General features: G+C 46.8%; 1 long non-coding RNA gene across 1 annotated transcript; it reads left to right on the forward strand.

Moving 5' to 3' along the window:
- Nucleotides 1-709: 709 nt before the first annotated feature.
- Nucleotides 710-12,365, forward strand: LOC122203521. Its single transcript, XR_006195217.1, has 2 exons — nucleotides 710-1,150; nucleotides 11,352-12,365. It is a non-coding gene; the product is annotated as an uncharacterized LOC122203521 (long non-coding RNA).
- The last annotated feature ends 8,816 nt before the right edge of the window (nucleotides 12,366-21,181 follow it).

The raw sequence follows: 21,181 nt of genomic DNA on the forward strand, positions 1-21,181 counted from the left end.
TGCTCTATTTTTCTCCACTGGTTGGCCCCTGTCACCCATTCTTAGCAGTGGGGAGCTGGTTGCGTTAGGGTGACGTTAAATGTTCTTTCAGTGCCCGGAGGTGCTACGTGTGGTGACTGGGCCCCTTCCCGAGAAGACGATCGCTTGTTGAATGCTGGAGCGGGTTCTCCTGGCCGGGTGTGGGTGTGGGGGGTTCACAGCATGGGCCAGGACAAAGATAGCACGTGTGAGAAGACATTTGTTTTATTTAACAGAAGGCGGGTTCTAATTCTTTTTATGTTAAAACACCCTGGAGTGATGGAAGGGTTGTCCTGGGAAAGGTCGACTGTCCCAAGGACACAAAGCAGTGCCACTAAGGCCGGGTCCAGGGCAGCCCCCGCCCCCTCGATGCCCGCACGGCATTGCTGCGCTTCCGGAAGAGGTGCCAGCCCCTCCGGCGGAGCCGGAGGAGGCCCTCGAGTGGCTAACTTGTCACGCCAGCTACTTGTGCTCAGGATGCCCTAGGAAAGACTCTGTGGGAAAAGGCACACTCAAGAAACAGGGTGTGACCCCGGGTCAGCGTCGGTCGGGTTCTCCTCTGGCGTCAGGTTAGCTGTCCAGGGCCAGTGGTCCTGACGCCCACGGTGCGGGCCCCCTCTGGGAAGGGCTGTCTTTGTGAGGGCGTCAGTGGAGGACAAGAGGGGGAGGGCTGTCTTTGTGAGGTCACTGATGCAATGTCTGTGTCATATCTGCGGGGGTTCTGACGCTTGCTTTCTCTCTCCGGGCCCTGCTTCTCTTGCTTTCGGGGTGTCCTTTGGTTTTTGTTGGAATTGGATGTGTGTCACATGCCGGAAAGGAGCCTCCGAGGACCTGGACGTGCGGACCCGTCTTTGTGGTGTGCAGCTGGGGGCCAGGTGTCCGTGCGCTGGTTCCCGTCCCCGTGCTGGGACCTCTCTGTCCCAGGAGGGGCCCGCGGCCAGCACCCCTGCCAGCTGTCCCCACGACAGCTGAGGTTCGACAGGAGGAGCACCCGTAACCTCGTCGCCCAGCTCTCTGTGCCCCCGGGCCTGTGCTGCCCAGGCTGCTTGCTGGCCCGTCCCTGCTGACGCATCCCCGTGTGTCCCCAGACACCCAGCCGCTGTGGCTGCACCTGTTTGCTTTCCTCCCCGAGGTGAGACAGCAGTGCCTGGGAAGAGGTCTTTTCCTTCTGTCGGGACGAGGCCCCAGCACAGCCTCCACTCCGGACATGTTGGAAGACTGATGGGTGGTGGCCTCCTCCCTGAGGACAGAGGGTCGGGGGCACTGCTGGCCCCCAGGGGGGGGCTTGAGGCCGCTCTCTCTGGCACCTCTGTGGGGGAAGCCCACGCAGGAGGGGTCCAGGCTGGTGTCCCTGCGTGGTGGTGGGCAGGGCGGGGACGTTGTCGGGATGTGCTTTCTCTGTGTCCTCTCCTGTGTTGACCTGATGGCCGGGCAGTGTTTCTCCCACTTGACTCGAGACTCCTTACTGTCATCCCCGGAAAGCAGGTTGTGTGCTACCGACAGGGCACAAGTTCTGGGCAAAGGTCAGGACACCGCCCGGGGCTGAGGGGCAGTAGACGCGTGCAGATTCACTTCACAAAGTGCGTCTTCCTGGCAGCGGGGGGCTGGCAGGGGCAGGACCAGAAGGGGGACTGCTGGGGCTGCCTGGGGTTTGAATCCTGCCGTCACCATTCACCAGCGATGTGACCTCGGTAAGACACCTGACTCTCTGTGCCTTCATTCCAGTCGTCAGTAGAACTGAGACGCGGGCAGATGCTTTCCAGGGACCTCACGTATGACACGCAGGGCTCAGCACCGAGCTTGGCTCGGTGATCCCCGGTCGCCTGTGCACCTGCTCTTCTCAGGAGAAGTCGTGTCTGTCTCTGGTGACTCACTAAAGGTTTGGGAGCAGACTCGGAGATTCTCCTCGGTCTCTTGTGGTCAGCGATCACCCGCCCCCCACCCCTTCCCCCAACCTCCGTACCCTTGGACCCTGCGCTGTCACCAGCATCCTTCCCCATCAGTGGGAATGCTGCCTTTCTCTGGAGTCCCCGTCCTCGTCAAGCTGTAAGACCTGAGTCTGGAACGAGCTGAGGGAGGAGGGCATCTGGGGTTGGTGCTAGGGGCTAATCCAAACCCAGGAAAACCTGGCTGTCAAAGGTCAGGATGAGTAAAATGATTACAGAGTCACTGTTTGTGGATCGATTTCTTTCTTTCTGTTTTTTAAATTCTTTTCTCATATTTATTTATTTATTTTGCAAGTGGGGGAGGACGGAGAGAGAGGGAGAGAGAGAATCCCAAGCAGGCTCCATACTGCCAGTGTAGAGCCCACTGTGGGACTCAAACTCAGGAACGGTGAGATCACGACCTGAGCTGAGATCAAGAGTCATTTGCTCAACCGACTGAGCCCCCCAGGTGCCCCATGCATTCATAGGTTTTTCTGCTGTGGTCTGTGACGTGTTTCCATGTGTCTTGTTACCCCCGACAGCTGCGAATACCACCAAGACACGATTAGCGCTGCGAAGGAACCCTAATGACCGCACCCTGCTTGTGCGGGAGATGCTTTGGGGACGGCAGAAGCCCACAGCTGCTGACTGGAGCAGGTGCACAGGGGGCCCTCGAGGTCTCAGGGAGGAACCCGAACACAGGCGGCCCCAGACCCACGACGTTCTCACGATGGGGAGGCTAGGGCATGAAAGAGTCTCTGAGGATTACAGTGAAACACGTACATATGTGTATGTGAGGGTAAATTTGTCAAGTGTGGTTTGGGTAGAAAGGGATCATGTTATAGTTGTATGACATTCACCACGTGTGACCTGGCATATCCATTCACATGCGGATCGACCTCTGGCAGGTACAGTGAAATTCCCAGAGAAGAACTGTCTCTTATGGCTTCTTTTGCTACTATCTCTGTCTCTATTTGGTGGCAAATCTTGTTGAAAGGAGCGGCTTAGTTATTCCTCTTTGCCGTTTTCCCATAGCACCTATTATGTGATCGATATCGAATCAATATTGATTGACTACATAGATAAGTAGCTGAATGAATTTTCTACGTAAAGAAAACTTTACTCTGGGATAATTTAAGAAAAAAAATCTATGTGAAGTTAAATTTCTTCCCTTAACATTGTGAATAGTAAGACGTATTTTCAGGGGCACCTGGGTGGCTCAGTCATAAGCGTCCGTCTCTTGATTTCAGCTCAGGTTGTGATCTCATGGTCGTGGGATCGAGCCTTGCATTGGGCTCTGAACTGACAGCACAGAGCCAACTTGGGATTCTCTCTCTCTCTCTCTCTCTCTGTCCCTCCATCCCTCTCTCTCTCTCTCTCTCTCTCTCAAAATAAATAATAAACTTAAAAAAAAAGGATGTGTTTTCAGCATCATGCATGCGACGGTACGTTGAAGAGTCCAATGTAAACAAGGGCTGGCTTATCATTTCTCCAGAATTACCAGCCTTAGAATTTTGTAATTTCAACAGGTGGACCCTATACTTGTTTTGTGAAGTGTTTACCAAAGGGTCTCATTTTCTTTGGCGCAGATATAAGTGACATTGTGCTTTTAATGTCATTTCCTACATGTTCATTTTGAGTGATGGAAGTGTAGTAATTTTTGTACGTTATCTTGTATCCTGAACTTGATGTTGCTGAACCCACTTTATTAGTTATGTTTTTCTTTGTAGATTCATTGGGGCTGTTACAATCATGTCCATGTGATCCACAAATGATCACAGTTTTAAGTTCTTCCTTTCCTATTTGCGTGTCTTTTATTTCTTCTTGCTTTTTGCACTGGTTAGAACTCCCAGTGCCATTTTGAATAAGAGAGCAGACATCTTCATTTTTTCTTAACATTGAGAGAAAAGGTTCGTAGCCGAGTATGTTGTTAGCTACAGGTGCAGTTTAGATAATGTTTTCAAGTTCTTGTAATTCCTCTACGTTCTTAGTTTTTGGAGAGCTTTCATCATGAATGGATGTTAGATTTGTCAAGTACTTTTTGTACATCAGTTTTTATGATCATATGACTTTTTTTTTCCCAGCTTGCTCATGTGGTGGAGTTTTTAAATGTTGAACTAGCATTGCACTTAGTCATGTTGTAAAATTCTTTTTTTTATTATTTGATTCAATGTGCTAATTATTTAAGGAGAACTGTGTCTAAGTTCATGAGAAATATTTGTTTGTAGTTGTCTTCATTTTGTGCTGTGTTTGTCTGGTTTTGATATCGGGATAATACTGGCCTCGTAACATTTGAAAATGTTCTCTCCTGCCCTGTTTTCCGGAGTAGATTGTGCAAATTTGTATTAACTCTTCTTTAAAGATTTGGTCAGATCCTCCAGAGAAACCATCGGAGTCTGAAGATTTTCTTTGGAGAGCTCAATAATTACAAATGCAGTTTCTTTAATGGTTATGGGCCCATTCAGATGATCTATTTAATCTTGGTTGATTTGTGGTAATTTGTGGGTATAGTACACAGGATTAGTTTCACTAAGATATCTGTCGGTTACATGGCAAAGGGGAATTGAGGTGACAGGTGGAAATCAGATGCTAATAGACCTTAAAAGAGGGAGCTTATCCTGGATTACTCAGGTGGCCCCCTTGTAAACAAAAAGTTCTCAAAAAAGGGAAGAGGGTGACGGAAGAGAACCAAGGTCGGCTTTGTGGATGGAGCCGGGAGCCAAGGAGTCAAGGACTGTGACGCCTCTAGCGGAAGGGAAAGGTAAGGCAGTGTGTTCTCCTCCAGGGCTCCCACAGGGAACGCAGCCTGCGGACCCCTGATTCTAGCCCGAGGTCGTGAGGACACCTTCACACTTGTCACCCCGAGAGCTGTAGATAATAAACTCAAGTTGTGTTATGCCTCCGGTCTGTGGTTTGTCACAGCAGCCCTAGCAAATGAAGACAGTTTTGAGAAATTGGTTCATTTCTTCTAAACTTGAATTTCTTAGCATAGCGTTGATCCTAGTATCTCCTTATAATGCTTTTAATCACTGCGGGATCTGGAATAATAGCTACTTCCTTCCTGGTGCAGGTAATTTGTTTCTTCTTTTTATTTCTGGCATTCTTGCTAGAGGTTTGCCGAGGAAGGAGAACCTGGAGTCATTGGCTTTCTCCAGTGTTTTCCTTTTTCCAGATTCATGGATTTCTACTCCGTGGTATTTGTTTGATGTCATTTGTTATATTTACTTATTGTTTCCTTCATTATTCTCACATTTGTATTATTTCACTCATTTTTCCCCCAATTTCTTGACCTAGGAACTGTGTTAATTTGAAACCTTTCTCTTTCCGAATGTAACCATATAGGCTTGTGAATACGCCCTCCTCCGCGTTGACTTAGCTGCATTCTACAGATTCCATTATGCTGTATTTTCATCTTCTTCCAGTTGCCTTTGTTATTCCCTTAGAGACTTCCTCTTGGACTCCTGGCTTATTTAGAAGTGCTGCGTTTAATTTCAAAGTGCTTGGAGAATTTCTTGTTGTTCTTTTATTATTGATTTCAAGTTTCATTCCATTATGGTTAAAAAGCCTACTCTGCAGGGTTTAAATTCTTTTAATCTTGTTTGGGTTTGTTTTATATCCCAGGATATGGGCCATCATGTGGGTCCCAAATAAAGCTCCCGTCCTGGTCTCTCTGGGTCTGTTGTAGCCACAGGCTTGCATGGGGTACTTGCCCTAAGTCTTGGCATTTAGGAAATCAAGGACCGAATTTTGTTTAGCAGGAAGTTAAAAATCAATTTTATTCTCCTAGAAAAACAGGCTTGTCTGTTTTGGAGGCCATTCCTTTCTTGCCAAGTCCAAATATTGTATTTTCTTTCTCTGCAGTCCCTGTGTCCTTTGAGCTTAAAAATATGGGTTAGGTAAAGCTTTAAAAGTATCATTCACATCTATAATTTTACTAAATACCAATAACAGTCCATTTGAACAGATTTTGCTCAAGCAAGAGTAACTAAGACCTGCTCTTTAGAGATCATAATTAGTGTAAATTATGTTCATAGTATGTTCATATGTAGTCTAAACACTACAATATGTTTGGTGAGGCCTGAGATTTTTAGTTGATTTTCCAAAAGGGACGATTAGTTTTGATCCGCTGAAATTCTTCTCCCATTCTCTGTAGCCGACATCATCCATTTTAAAGATGGTCTATGATTAGGGATTTCCTAGGTGTTTACTGGGAAGGGGCAAAGCTGGTCGGTCTCCTGACTCAGTTGGATGTGCTAGGTAATGTAACATTCCACACTGACACTGAAAATTCTATGAGATACCTTGCAGTTTGGTACTGTTGAAACACTTCCTGTTCTCTCGCCTAAGTGCTTATATTATGAATTTATGAAGTATCAATACTTCTATCTTTAGAATTGCATTTGAAATGCTTTTTACTTTATTATTGTTTATTATGAAATTTCTATGATTGCTCCAAATTTCATTCTTAAATAGGCATGCCAATGATTATATAAGCAAAAAATCCCTGGCCGGGTTATTGTCTGCCCAGCCACCTTCTGTGTTTTCAATGCTCCCCCTCGAGCCTTACTGCTCAGTGAATGCATTGTTTTCTTATTTAGCGAAGGCAAAAAGTCAATGTTGTTAAACATTGTGAGTTACGATCTATCTTACAAAGTTTTCTAAATCTCACAGTCCTGTAGGCACAGGCATACTCTGAAAAGTGCACGGTTTGCCGTTACCTGAGAGACCGACGCAGGGCATTTAAGTAATGGGCATGATGTAACATTGCCAATGGCTCTCCCTGCCTTCATTCGCAAAGCTTCCAGTCTATTCTTGGCCATGTTGGCAGGGGGAGGTTTCGGGGGCCACAGCCTGCCCTTTCTTCACCCCTTAAAAGGGTTTCAATGGCAAAACTCCCCACTCACGGCATCCAAAGTCCCACCCGCCTCACGAGGTTCACCTCCTGGCTCCTGTCTGGGGCACCTGCTCTCTGTGTGGCTTCGGGGCTGGGGATAGCTGACGGTGTCCGGGGCAATTGGTTTTGTTTATCTGTGAATTACACAGACATTGAGAACTATAAGGGGTAAATCTGTGAACCAGTTGGAGTAAGTGTGTAGGATTTCCTGTCACAAGAACTGGTGGCGTCTGTGGGACAAATACTTACACTTGTGCTTGAAACACCAAAATTTAAGGCAGAGTTTAGGAATTAGTGTAGACAAATTTTGTGCTTCTAATCTTTGGCTCTTTTTACTGTGCCATTCTTTCTAGCGGAATTTTGGTTATTTTTCGCAATTAGATCCAAGATGACGTCGCCTTGCGAGCCTTAGTTACACGGGCAAAGACACTTTCCCCCAGAAAGTCACGTTCACGGGTTTTGGGAGTCAGGACACACGTCTATCTCTTTAAGTCGCTACCCTACCCATTGCTCAGCTCACTGCATGCATGGATCAATCCCTTGGATGACAGATAAAAGCAGAAAACACATTCCCGCCAGCATCCTATGTGACCTCAAAGTCCAAAGCCAGGGTCCTGGGAGAACAGCGCCCCCAGGATAGCAACGTGCTCACTGTTTCCATAACTGGCCCCTCAAACCATCCCTGTCTTTGACAACACCAAGTCCAGGACACTATGAACCGGCAAAAAAGAAACAGGACAAGAAAAGTTACAAGTCATAGCTTATCAGGTTTTAATTACTCCTATCCAAGCAGAGTCTTATTTTGTAAGACGTTTCCATTGATTAGATTTAGTTCTTGACTGAAAAAATAATTAATCTGAGCAGTACTGGCCTTTACAGGCCGATTGACTTACGATGTCTCCAACAAGAATTAATCGAAATGAGCAGTGAGCCGAGCGGTGGCCAGGCACCCAGCCTTTGTGGAGCCCGACGATAGCCAGCAACGTTCCTAACCCCCCAAACAATATTTGCGACCAGAAAAGTCCCTGACGCTCTTCATTCGTACCTGCACCAAGTAAGCAGTACGCCTGTAGGACGGAGGCGAGCGCATAATGCTTTTCATCCGTGCCGTCTCTGCAGGACAGCATATCTCTTAAAACAAAATAAGATGAAACAAAAGAGCTGCTTTGCCCCTCGTACAGACATTGCGTGTTTAAAAGTTTCCTTAAATATGCTGATTCAATTTTGGCATTGGTTCAGCTTCGTGCAATTATTCAGTGAAAATTCAAAACTCTGCAAGGATTGATCCATAAATCTGGGTCTCCACATTGCAAGGGAAAGACGGTGTTTGCATAATAATTCAGTGACTGTAGGGCAATTTTAAACGCCCGTCCAGTAGATCTTATTTTAAACGTATCTAGGGGCTTTTGGGAGTTATCTAGCTTAGTTATAAAGGATGCCATAAAATTCGGTTCATATATAATTTATAACTGATGTGATAAATGGATTAACTTTGCTTAGCATTTATTGGCTCTTTCCATATAATGAAATAGTGTGGTTCTACTACAATATATCATTTTGCCGAGTCCCACTGATGCCTCGATCAGAGAAAATTGCTGCAAGACTGAGAAGATAATTAAACCATCATGGTAGCTGGCTTTTGCAGGGTCTGATAGAAACTACGCTTACTCGGCCCCAAACACAACCAAAAATGTATTTTTCTTTATTCTCACATCACAACCTGTTTTCTCCACTGTGTCCTGATTCAGGCAGAGGGCGTCAAAATGCATTCCAATTCCCAGGTCAAAACCTGAAATGCACGCTCAAAAATGTTGGCTTTCTTCTCTTATTTTTAACCGTACATTTTCGAATTTAAGAAAAAATGTTAATAGACTCTGTTTTTTAGAGCAGTTTCAGGTCTACAGGAAGACCGGACAGAAAGTACAGGGAGTTTTGATACTCTCCCTCATCTCCTCCCCGGTTTTCCTGTGGTAGCACCTTGCACAAGTGTGGGGCATCTGTTACAGTATGTGCTTGTTGTCTGCAGTCCACAGTGCGTCTTAGTGTTTACCCACGGTGTCCTGCAAGTCTGTGGGTTTCTACGACTATGTCGTAGCATGCGTCCACCATTACTGTGTCATACAGAGTAGCTCTGCTGCCCTAAAACTCCCCTGGGTCCACCCGTTCATCCCTCCCCCAACCCCTGGCAACCGGTGATCTTGTTACTGTGTCTACAGTTTTGCCTTTTCGCGAACGTCACGTAGCTGGAACCGCACAGTACGCAGCCTTCTCAGGCTGGCTTCTTCCTCGTGATGCTGTACGTGCATTCAGGTTGCTCCGTGTGACTTCTTGCGGTTTGACAGCTCTTTTGTTTTTAGCACTGAATAAAATTCCATTATCCGGGTTTACCAGTTGTTTATCCATTCACGCGCGAAAGGGCATCGCAGGTGCTTCTAGGTTTGGGCAATGTCGAATGAAGCTGCTACGGTAGTTGTGCACAGGCTTTGTGTGGCCACGAGTTTTCGTCTCACTTGGATGGGTGGCAAAGAGAACAATTGCTGTACCTCACGGTAAAGAATACGTTTAATCTCGTGAGAAACTGTCAAAATGTCTTCCGTGGTGGCTGTACCTCTCTGTATCCTCACCAGCCCTGAATGAGAGTTCCTGTTGTTTCGTAGCCTCACCAGCATTTGGTGTTGTTTGTGTTCCGGATTTTAGCCATTTTAATAAATTTTCAGTGATATCTCATTTTTGTTGTAACTAGCATTATCTTTAAAAAATTCTTTTTAATGGTTTTATTTATTTCTGAGACAGAGAGAGACAGAGCATGAGCAGGGGAGGGGTAGAGAGAGGGGAGACACAGAATCTGAAGTGGGCTTCAGGCTCTGAGCTGTCAGCACAGAGCCTGACGGGGGGCTCGAACTCGTGGAGTGTGAGATCATGACCTGAGCTGAAGTCAGACGCTCAACCGACTGAGCCACCCAGGCATCCCATGTAGTTAGCATTTTCTTGATGATGTAGGATATGGAGCATCTTTTTGTATACTAATTTGCCACCTGTGTGTCTTCTTTGGTGGGGTGGCTGTGTGTTAAGACCTTTGGCTCAATTTTTAATTGGGTTGTTTGATTTCTTATGGTTGACTTTTAAGTGTTCTTTGTATATTTTTGATATTATTCCTTGGTCCGATGTTTGTTTTACAAAGATTTTCACCTAATCTGTGGCTGCTTTTTTCATTTTCTTAACACTGTCTTTTGCCGACCAGATGTTTTCAGTTTCAATCAATAATTCTTTCTTCCACAGATGGTGCTTTGGTTTTGTATCTATAAAGTCATTGTCAAACCCAAAGTCACCTGGATTTTCTCCTCTGCTATCTTCTAGGAGTTCTTTGATTTTGCGTTTTACTTTCAGGTTCATGATCCATTTTGAGTTAATTTTTGCAAAGAGTGTAAAGTCTGTGTCTGAAATTATTTTCTTTTCTTTTAAAAAAAATTTTTTTATTATTTTTTAATTTTCTTTTTTAAACATGGATATCCAGTCCTCCCAGGCCCATCTGTTGAAAGACCGTCCTTTCTCTATACAGTTGCCTTTGTTCCTTTGTACAAGCCCAGTTCAGTACATTTGTATGGGTCTATTTCTGGGTTGTTTTATTATGTTCTATTGATCTGTCTGTTCCCTCACCAGTCACACCGTCTTCATCACTATCATGAACTGCTATCCTAAGTCGTAAAGCTACGTAGTATACATTCTTCAACTTTGTGCTTCTCTTTCAAGATCGAGTTGGCTATCGGAGGTCTTTTGCCTCCATACAAACGTTAGGTCAGTTTGTTGATATCCACAAAATCACTTGCCCGCTAGGATGAGTTCAATCCAGTTTTAGTATATGTGCTGCTGAAGTGAACACTGGACGAGTTCAATCCAGAGATGAAGTTGGTTAGAACCGAGATCTTAACACCACAGTTTCCCTATCCATGAACATGAACTCTCTCTTCATTTATATAAATATTCTTTTACTTCTTTTTTTTTATCATTTTATAGTTTTCCTGTACGTACCCTGTATATATATTGTTAGCTTTATAATAACTACATTGTTTTTATTCATAATCATCTCATAAATGTATTTTCTATTCACTTTTCCCAATGCAGGCACTGATATTCTGGTCATAACGCCCCTTGACGGGTACCATAGGATTTTAATTCCTTGTCTGGATGCTGGGTCTTCCTTCACTTAATCTTAGTCTTTTCTGTGTCGGTGGTCATCTTTTTAAATGGGAAATATGCTTTCGGCCAGTCCTTGTGTAAACCCTTCATTTTAACTTTGGGATAAAGTTCAAACTCCATAGTTGGATATGAGGTGGTTTCCCTGACTCATCAGTAACCAGCCTGGAAAAGCTGACCTCCATCACTGAGTCTCAAGAACCCACGCTTCACCAGAAACCATCTGCTCAAATCCCCTCACCGCTGAGCAGCGCCAGACCTCCCCTTCTTTTCCGTTCTTCCTTCTGCCCAGCATGGATTTCCTTCCCTTTTCTACCCAGGAAGTTCGAGTTCATGTCTCAAAACCAACTCAACGTCGTCACCTCAGGGAGTCTGTCTCCACTGACGTGGTGAGCCGGGAGTCTGCCGCCGGGCCCTCTTCACTGTGACTTTCAGCATCGCGTGCTGTGCTGACCACCGGGGCCCACCTCCGGACCTTGCTTTCTCACAGTGCAGCATTCCACATCGCATCAGTCGTGGGAGCTTCACCGTCAGCGTGCTCTGGAAGCTGACCGCTTCTCCGCAGGCTCACCACTGCCCCTGGACCCTGAGCTCACTCAGTTTTCCTCTCCCACCTGTCTTCCTACATCCACGAACCCCGCCCCCACTGCGATCCATGACTAGTTCAGCGGCCACAGGAGCTTCTGCTCAAACCTGCCTTTGGTCTCTAATGTCCTTCTCGTGACCTACAAGGGTGGGATGATCCAGCATCCTTGTTGGGGGCTCATCTCAGCGCTTCTGTGCACAGCAGATGCTGTGATCCTCCCTTGCCTCCCTGGCCGTTCTTGTACTGCTCCCGACGACCCCCACCGGCCCCCTTGAGAATCCAGAGCACAACCTGCCGAACCTTCCCAGGCATCTGCAGGAACGGCTGCCTCAGCTCCCGCGGACTTGCTCACGCATCAATATGGCCTCAGTGGCCCCTAATACATGTGCCTGTATTATCCACCCTCTTTCCCTTTCTCTGCAAAGCACTAATAACCTTCAGACACAGCACTCAGTTAATGCATCTCGTCTGCACTTGCTGCTGTAACTTCCAGGCTCCGTCCCCAGGCCCTGGAGTAGATCTTAGCTCGGTCATGCTCAATAAATATTTAGTAGGCAATGTACCTGCCTTTACACTATGAGCTTTAATAAGCCAGCCATTCCTTGTTTTTAGCAGCTTTATTGAAATATGATTGATACTATTTATGACAATTACGATGCGATCTATAATTTTGTGAGTTCGGGCCCACACATATACCTGTGAAACCATCGCCACAATCAGGATAATAAACATACCCATCTTGTTCAAAGGTTTCCTGTGCCTCTGCTTAAAAAAAAAAAAATTTTTTAATGTTTATTTAGTTTTGAGAGAGAGAGACAGAGAGACAGAGCTCGAGAAGGGAAGGGCCAGAGAGAGAGGGAGACGCAGGATCCGAAGCAGGTTCCAGGCTCCGAGCTGTCAGCACAGAGCCCGATGCGGGGCTCGAACCCACAGACCGCGGCATCATGACCTGAGCCGTAGTCGGCCGCCCATCCGACTGAGCCGCCCAGGTGCCCCGCTGAGAGTGTTTTAAATACGAACTCATTTATGTTTAATAGAGATTATATTTATATGTAATACAATATAGTTAATATTTATACTCCTTATAATTTATAATATTTGCAGTCCTCGCAGCAAACCATATGAGAGATGTACTCATGTTTTTCTCGTCTCGTCAGTGGAGAAGTCCTGCTTCATGCCAGTGCCAGCCTGTGTGCCTGCCCCCTGCCCCCACTACTGCTCATGGGCTAAAAACAGCGATGGTGCCCCCTGGCATCACAGGCTCCAGTGGACACTGTAGGGTTGAAGGATGCTGAGCCAGGGCTCCCTGGCACCTATTCTGATGAGTTCCAGTAAGATAGACGATGATAGATAGATGGATACACGGATGCATAGATAGATAGATAGATAGACAGATATGGATAGATTGATAATTATATAGACAATGGTAGATTGATATATAATGATAGATGTATAAATAAATAGACGACAGATAGGTAGATAGATGACAGATAATGATAGGTAGATAGATAGATAGATAGATAGATAGACAGACAGCCTTACTATGGAAAATTGGCTCATGCCATTTCAGAGGCTAAGATTCCCACAATCCAGGGTGCCTGGGTGGCTCAGTCAGTTAAGCGTCTGACTCTCGCCTTCAGCTCAGGACATGATCTCACAGTTGTGGGATCAAGCCCCCCATCTGGCTCTGTGCTGACAGCACAGAACCTGCTTGGAATTTTGTCTCTCCTTCTCTCTCTGCCTGCCTCTCTTCCTCTCCCCTGCTCACGATCTCTATAAATAAATACGTGAATGAATAAATAAATACAGAAATAAAGACACTTTAAAAAAAGAAAGAAAAAAGTCCCACAGTCTACCCAGGGGACCCGGGAGAGCTGGGGGGTAATCCCCAAGTCTGAATGCCTGAGAACCAGGGAGCTGAGAGCGTCTCAGTCCCAGTGCTGGAGATCAGGGGGAGTATCTCAGGTCAGTAGCGATACAGGGGAAGAGGAGTGATTTCCTCTTCCTCTGCCTCTCGTTCTATTCGGGCCCTCAGTGGTTTGGACGAGGCCCATCCGCACCGGGGAGGGCAGGCTCCCTTACCGAGTCTGCTGAGTCAGACGCTAGTCCCATCTGCAAACACCTGCACAGACACACCTAGAAAGGACCTTCCATCTGGGCGCAGGCCAGGCGAGGCGACGTGCAAAGTGAACGCGGCAGAGCGTCCCCACGGTCCCCGGCTGTCCGCCCTCCTCGCTGACCTCGCCGGCTGTGTGCCCAAGCTCACGCCTCCTCTCCGACATCAGCTCCCGCCCGGCAGCAACGGGCTGGGTTTTGCTGTTTTGCGCGGTGCGATGGTCGAACTTCGGGGTCTGAAGTAAAGATAGCTGAGACAGAGTTCTATTTTCTACAGGTGCTCTTTCGTGGGTGAAGAGAGCCAAACCACGACAGTGCTGTTACTGATATACAGATTTCACTATGTATTTATTTTTCCATGCATTTGAAAGTCACGGATGAGGGCGATTTGCAAAAGGCTCACTTTTCCTTTATCAAAGCGACTGTGCTCACACTGTTCCCCGCCATGACGTCAGGCACCCCGCAAGACACCGGGAGCTTTGTGTGCAGGGGAGAGGGAAGCATCTTGGGGAAGCACTGGATGGTCTAGACCACACTCTTAACCTAGATCAAGAGAATCATAAATGCAGACAATTAGGGAGCTGGGGTATGCAGCTAATGGCACGTTAAGGAAGAGCTTTGGGGCTGGCTTCCGGAAGGGCTCCTGGGGTGATGTTCATTATCTTAAATTCAGCCTCGTGGGAGCTCTGATTTGGTTAATACTCAAGAGCAGAGCCATTTCTCGGTGGAGGACACAACGTAATCACGCCTGCAATATTGAGATATGGAACCAAAATTCCAACACGCTCGTTTGCGGTGAGCTCATGCGACCAGCCAGCCTTTCAACATCATCAGTCTGAGCGGGAAGCACTGATCGTCACTCAAAGCCATTTGGCTTTCTCACCACCCGAGCCACCAGGGATGCTCCCGGTCCAGAAGGAGCGTGCTTTTGTTTCAGGAAAACCCTTTGGGGAATTCAAATCCCATTCAGAAAGCTTCTTCGTAAGCTTAGAAACGAGAACAAAAACCAGGAGAGAACTGATGCAGCCGAATGTCTTCTGTGGGTTTCCCCGGGGTCAGAGGTCAGGTGCACAAACAGACTGTTAAATATTAATCATGGAGGCCATGGCAGAGACGCGGACACGGTCCACACAAAATTCCTGGTCGCCCATGGCGTCCCCACCTGTAAAAGCTCCGTTCTCCTACTTCAGGCTCTTCTCTGTGGCCTGTCAACATCTCTCCTCCCCACCCCCCCTTTGTCACAACACTGTACTCCTGTGCCAGCTTCTCGAGACACAACCCCCAGCTCCTGTCAGTTGAGGATGCCCTTGACTCCGGGCTCAGCCGTGGCCACCGGATTTGCGTGTTACCAGCCTGCGGGGCGTGCAGGTTCGGACTTCGGGGACGTAAGTGCTCATGGGTCAGTCCCCTGGATCAACGGCTACAGTCAGAACGACTTCATCAGGTTGTTTGCACAAGCAGTAGGCGCGGTGAACACCTGTCCTCAGAAGGGAAATTCTTCTATCAGCACAGAGAACCGTTACCAGTGGAATTCCCAGATGCCGGTCTTGCAAGCAGGCCTTTTTTTTTTCTTTCAGTTTTTAAAGGTTTATTTATTTTTGAGAGAGAGAGAGACAGAGTGCGAGTGGGGGAGGGGCAGAGAGAGAGGGAGGCACAGAATCCAAAGCAGCTCCAGGCTCTGAGCTATCAGCACAGAGCCCGGCGCGGGGCTTGAACCCACAACCGGTGAGATCATGACCTGAGCTGAAGTCAGATGCTTAACCGACTGAGCCACCCATATGCCCTGCAAGCAGGCCTTTTAAGGATAGGTCTGCACAGGTCTGCTACGTTCTTTGTTGCATAGGTATTGAGAATTTTTCCAGCACGCTTGCCTTTTATTTTTAGCCCTTTTATTGTGGAATATTTCAATTTGGGGGGAAATAATTGATAGCCTATCAAATACAGCATAAAAGCTGCATCACTGTGGGCATTATTGCAGGAAAAAAGAAATTTATTACTGTTACTTAGAACCATTTTGGGTGAAAAAACATGCATTGCAACGTTTTTTATAACTTGTCTTGAGGTCGCCGAGTATCTTAGAAAAAGAGCATTAGCGTTAGAGAAGAATGTACCATAATGATGAGCAACTAGGAAGTCCATTTCAAAATGTTCCTTTACACTGTTTCTGAATTGGTTCATGAGATGCCTTCTTAACGTCAGAATGTCTATGTATCATTTTAAAGCAAAGGCTTGGATCCCACAGCATTTTCTTCTTCTTCTTTATTTTTTTTAATTTTTATTTGTGAGAAAGAGAGGGGGGTGGAGAGAGAGAGAGAGAGAGAGAGAGAGAGAGAGAGAGAGAGAGAGAGAATTCCGAGCAGGCTCCACGTTCAATGAAGTGCCCAACATGGAGCTTGAGCCCATGACTCTGGGATCATGACCTGAGCGGAAATCGGATGCTCAACAGACTGAGCCTTGCAGGTGCCTTCCTTCCCATGGCATTTGAACCTTTTACCAGGATTTCAGAGAACGGAGCAGGCATCCTTACGCATTTCATATTTGCTTTTTACTGAAATATCACGTCGTCAAAAAGTACATCGGTGTACAGATGGATTTTCGGGAATGGACCCTCCCTGTGTAATCAGAACCCAGATGGCGGGAAAGAGGGTTGCTTACCACGCCGATGCCCTTGTCCCCGTGCTCCCCACTCAGTTCCAGCCCCGGGGGGGGCCCACTGTGCGAGCTGCGAGATGAACCTTTACTGTCTTCTCCTTCATGTAAATGCAACCACAGCCCGTGTGCTTTTTGATGTCTGGCTCCTTTTGTTCAACATTATTTCTGTGAGTTTCGTCTGTGTTGTTGCATTTTTAGTGGCTGTGTAGAATTTCAAGTGGAATAACCAAATTTATTTATTCATTCTGTTGGGAACGGGCATTTAGGCAATTGTAGTTCCAGTTCTACCACAAACTGTGAACATTTCTGTACGTGACTTTGGTTACCACGTGTGGGCATCTCCACGGACACGTACCTAGGACTGCAAAGCCGGGCCATGGCGTGTGCATGAGCTCGATGCTGCATGTGGCTCACACAGGTTTGCAAAGTAGTCGCCTCCGTGGAAGCTTTCAGCAGAGTGTGAGTCTCCCCTGTGTCCATATACTCACCTGCGCTCAGGGTTCCTTGGCTTTCTCATTTGGCCACTCTCGGGCTGATCGTGGCATTGTTTTTTGGATTTAATGTACGTTTCCCTGTGACTAATGAAGCTGAATACCTTACCATATTCTTGCTGACCACCTGTTGTAGTATTTTTTGAAGTCACTTCGGTATTTTTGCCATTTTCCTCCCTTCCTCCCTCCCTCCCTCCCTCTTTCTTTCTTTCTTTCTTTCTTTCTTTCTTTCTTTCTTTCTTTCAAGTTTATTTATTGTGTGTGTGTCTGAGAGACAGAGAGAGAGAGAGGGAGAGAGGGAGGGAGAGAGATGGAGAGCATGAGCAGGGGAGGGGCAGAGAGAGAGGTGCTATCAGCACAGAGTCCCAGGTGGGGCTCGAACTGACAAATGAACCGTGAGATCATGACCTGAGCCAATATCAAGAGTTGGATGCCTAACCAACTGAGCCACCCAGGAGCCTCCTTTTGCCATCTTTTAAAAAAGTTGTTTGTCCCCCTCCCCTCATTCAGTTAAGGGGTAATGTTGGGGATGCGAGTCCTTTCTGGGATGCACATATTACAGTTATACTCTGTCCACACTTGGTTGCTTCACTACTTACTCCCTTGTGTTTTTGTTACTGTTAACTGAATACAAGTTTTTAATGTTAAGGGTCCAACTTAACAACCTTCTGAGAAAGTAGCACTTTTTCTACCTTGTTTAAGAAAACTTTACCTCCTTCATGAAGGGAAAGAAGGCATGTTCCCATTTGTTTCTTTTGAAAGAGTTTCTTCTTTACTTTTCACACTGAGATCTTTAATCTACCTGGAAGGAATGCTTGTGTATGGTGTGAGGTAGGGGGCAGCGTACAGTTTTGTTTTCACACCGAGAGCCAATCATGCCATTTCCAGTCGCTGAACTGATGTGTTTCTCGCAGGTGGACGTTATCTCCTCAGTTATAAATCTGATGGCGTGTGTGCAGTACTATTTCTGACCTCTCTTTTTGTTTAGCTGGCAACATTGCCTGTGTTTTTACCAACATCCTACTCTGTCAGTTACTCTAGCTTCCTGATAAGTCTTGAAATCCCGTTTATGGAATTGAGCAAGATTTTTTCTGAGCTATATACACAAGAGTGGGAATGTTAGACATGAGGTGTATGCATGCATAATGTCGCTAAGAGTGTCCTGCCGCATCTCAGAATAGCTCTGAGATGCCCGCATCCTCAATACATCCCTCCAGGAATGAGAATCTTCTTCTATTTTGTGAACAGCTTCCCTACCAGGCAGTGGGTCCCGGGGGTCCACCAAAGCTCAGAAGACGAAAGGAAGACGGACCAGCGTGGAAGCATTGCGCACCATGGGTGCGGATCGACGCATTCTCTGTCCCTCTTCTCTCCTCACCTCTCTCCCCTGAGATGCTGACAATTTTACCCTTCCTGTTTTCCAAAAGACCAGAAGCATTATATCTGATGTCATTCCTGCTAGAGGGTGCTGGAGATGATGCCTTTCGGTTTGAAACAAGTAACAGCAGTGACCCACAGGAAGCCAACCAGGCTTTCCCCCATTCGTTCATTCATTCATTCACCCGTTACTTCAGCAAATGTTTACTCCACACCCACAGCTACAAATACATCAGGGAACAAAACAGACAACATCTCTGCTCTCCCTGAAGCTTGGAGCCAGGCAATAAAACATAAAATAATTGAGTATATTTTTTGAAGGGAAGCTTAACATAGCATTTGATGAAAGAAAGGATACAGAACTTGAGGAAAAGAGGAATCGAGGCTGGGTGTGAGATTATTGGCCTGAAGATACAGTTGTCAGTTACTTATATGAGGGAAATCATAGGAAACATTTGGGTTTGCAGGTGTTCACAGAGATGTTCGTCTCACATATCAGATGAATATGTAGGGCTGAACCCAGTGGAGAGGTCTGGGGAGGAGAGTCATGGGTGTGAGCCGTCAGTCTGCAGGGGTATTTAGACCCACGGGATGGGATGCTACTGACAAGGGGGTGAGGGCTTTGGGAGATGATAAGCCAAACATGTGTCCTGGGGAATCTGGAGAGCTAAAGAAAACCCAGCAACGATAATTGAGAACCGGGAGCCAGTGAGGTAAGAGAAGAACAAGGGGACTGTTCTGTCCAGGAAATGCAGTGAAGAGCTGTTTCCACCAGCTGCTGGGGGTGATCAGTTCCATCAAAGCCACTGACCGGTGAAGCGACCGGGCAACTGGCGAGTGCCAGATTCAGAAGGGTCGCCGTACATGCTGCAGGCAGTGCGAGGGGTCCCAGGAAACGCTGGCCTGACTGCTCCCGGGGAGAAGTATGGAGCGGCACGTTGGCAGCTGTGGGGGGTTCCCAAGGCCCGTGAAGGCTGCTGTGTTGGCACTGTTCCGGGGGTAGTTGTTTGTCATGACTTGAAACATGCCTAGCCCACCCAAAAGTACATGTGTAGTTTCCCAAGGCCCCCCACCTTTGGGGGAGACAGGACTGGACCAGGGATGCCTCCAGTGCCCTGACCCTGGAGCATCTGTACCCCAGCGCCGCCCTGCCGCACGGGATTTGGGGTGCAGGCAGGATCTCTGTGGCTGAGAGCCCCCATGGCCTCTGCCCTGTCGTGCGCCCTGGTGTCCTTGCTGTCGCTGCTGCTGCCCTGCCTCAGGTCGGCTCTCCAGCACGTTCTGTGGGCTGTGCTGTCTCCCTCCTGGCCCCGACGCAGAGTGGCCTGTGGAGGGGTGGCAGATAGCACCTGTTTCCCATCTCGTCTTGAACATGACTTAGACGCGTCTCAAGCAGTAGCTTCTGTATCTCAGTTCTTAACTTTCTCAAAATCTATTTTCACGTTGACTTGCAAATCTGGACCCAGAAGTAAATTCACTGGACTGGATCGGAGTCCGGTTTGAGTGACAGCCTCACATTGTGCCCAGGGTCACGTGTTCCAGCTGGCAGCTCCCGAAAGGGCCAACAGGGCAGAGAGAAGCGTCCCTCTCTCCCCTATACACCGCCCACACTGTGTGGCCTCGTCAGGTGGACCTTGTGGGGCCAGCCTGCTGGGCCACCGCCTACAGCCTCGCGTGCACGTCTAAGCCCCACTGTGCAGACTGCTGCGATGATCTTGTGGGGTCCCCTGAGCTCCCGTGTCTGAGCCCCGGGGGTGATACGTGTGGGCACAGACTGATTTCCCTACCACCATTGTGTTCTTCCAGGAGGCTGGCCGTCAAAACCGGAGCGTGAATCTGAGTCTACGTTGCCCATTATATGTGCCCTGAGTGTGGAGAATGTCAGTTACAGGATGAGTAGCAAAGGGTTGGGAAGCAGGGGCTCAGTGGGATTTGTCCTAAGTCACGGTGACTGAATTATACAAAGCGAGTGCGGGGTATGAAATGACTGACAAGTTTCAATAAAGCCCCAAATTCTGGTTCCTCAGAGTTTCCCCGATTGTCTTTAAGGTTACAATAGGAGTCTGGGATTTCACCCTTATGAATAAACGTAATCTTATATTCATGTTCATGCAGGGATTCTAGAACATTTGGTACATGGCACTCACTTTGAAAATTTTCTTAAGAAAAAATAGAAAATTTTCTTGAGAAAATGTTCAATAATAGTAATTACTTGGATTTGTAATGTTTAATCTCCAAATCATAGGGACTATAATACAGAAACAGAAGGTAACCAGAAACTAAATCAGAAAATCCGAGCACTGTATTGAATTCAGGTTGTGGGCAAGTATCTAGATGATACATTTTCTCTATTATAATAATTTGTAATGATCTATAAATTTTGCCTTTCACTTGACTTTTCTCTCTATTGGGTTTTTGATAATGGCCCTTATTTAACTCATAAAATGTGCGACGTGACTGGCTTTTTCGAAGGCTGCATAATAGCTTATGTAACACCAGAATTAGTTTTTCTTTTTTTTTTTTTTAACTTTAACATTTATTCATTTTTGAGAGAGAGAGAGAGGAGGAGGAGGAGGAGGAGGAGGGGTGGAGAGAGAGGAAGACACAGAATCTGAAGCAGGCACCAGGCTCTGAGCTATCACCCTACACGGGGCTCGAACTCATGGACCCCGAGATCATGACCTGAGCTGAAGTGGGCCGCTTAACTGACTGAGCCACCCAGGAGCCCTGAGAATTAGTCTTTCTTAAAGTCATGATTGTATTCATGAATCAGCATATTGGATTCAGTCTTCTAACGCTTTTGGTAACTTTTTCATAACTTTGTCAATTTCTTCTTATGTTAGTATTCTTTTCAACTGATTTATTTTTATATTTTATAACTTTAAGTGATTCAGTTCTTTTCAAGTTAATTTTATATTTTCTGGTTCTT

The sequence above is a fragment of the Panthera leo genome, chromosome D3, assembly GCF_018350215.1.
Source record: "Panthera leo isolate Ple1 chromosome D3, P.leo_Ple1_pat1.1, whole genome shotgun sequence".
NCBI classification, from domain to species: domain Eukaryota; kingdom Metazoa; phylum Chordata; class Mammalia; order Carnivora; family Felidae; genus Panthera; species Panthera leo.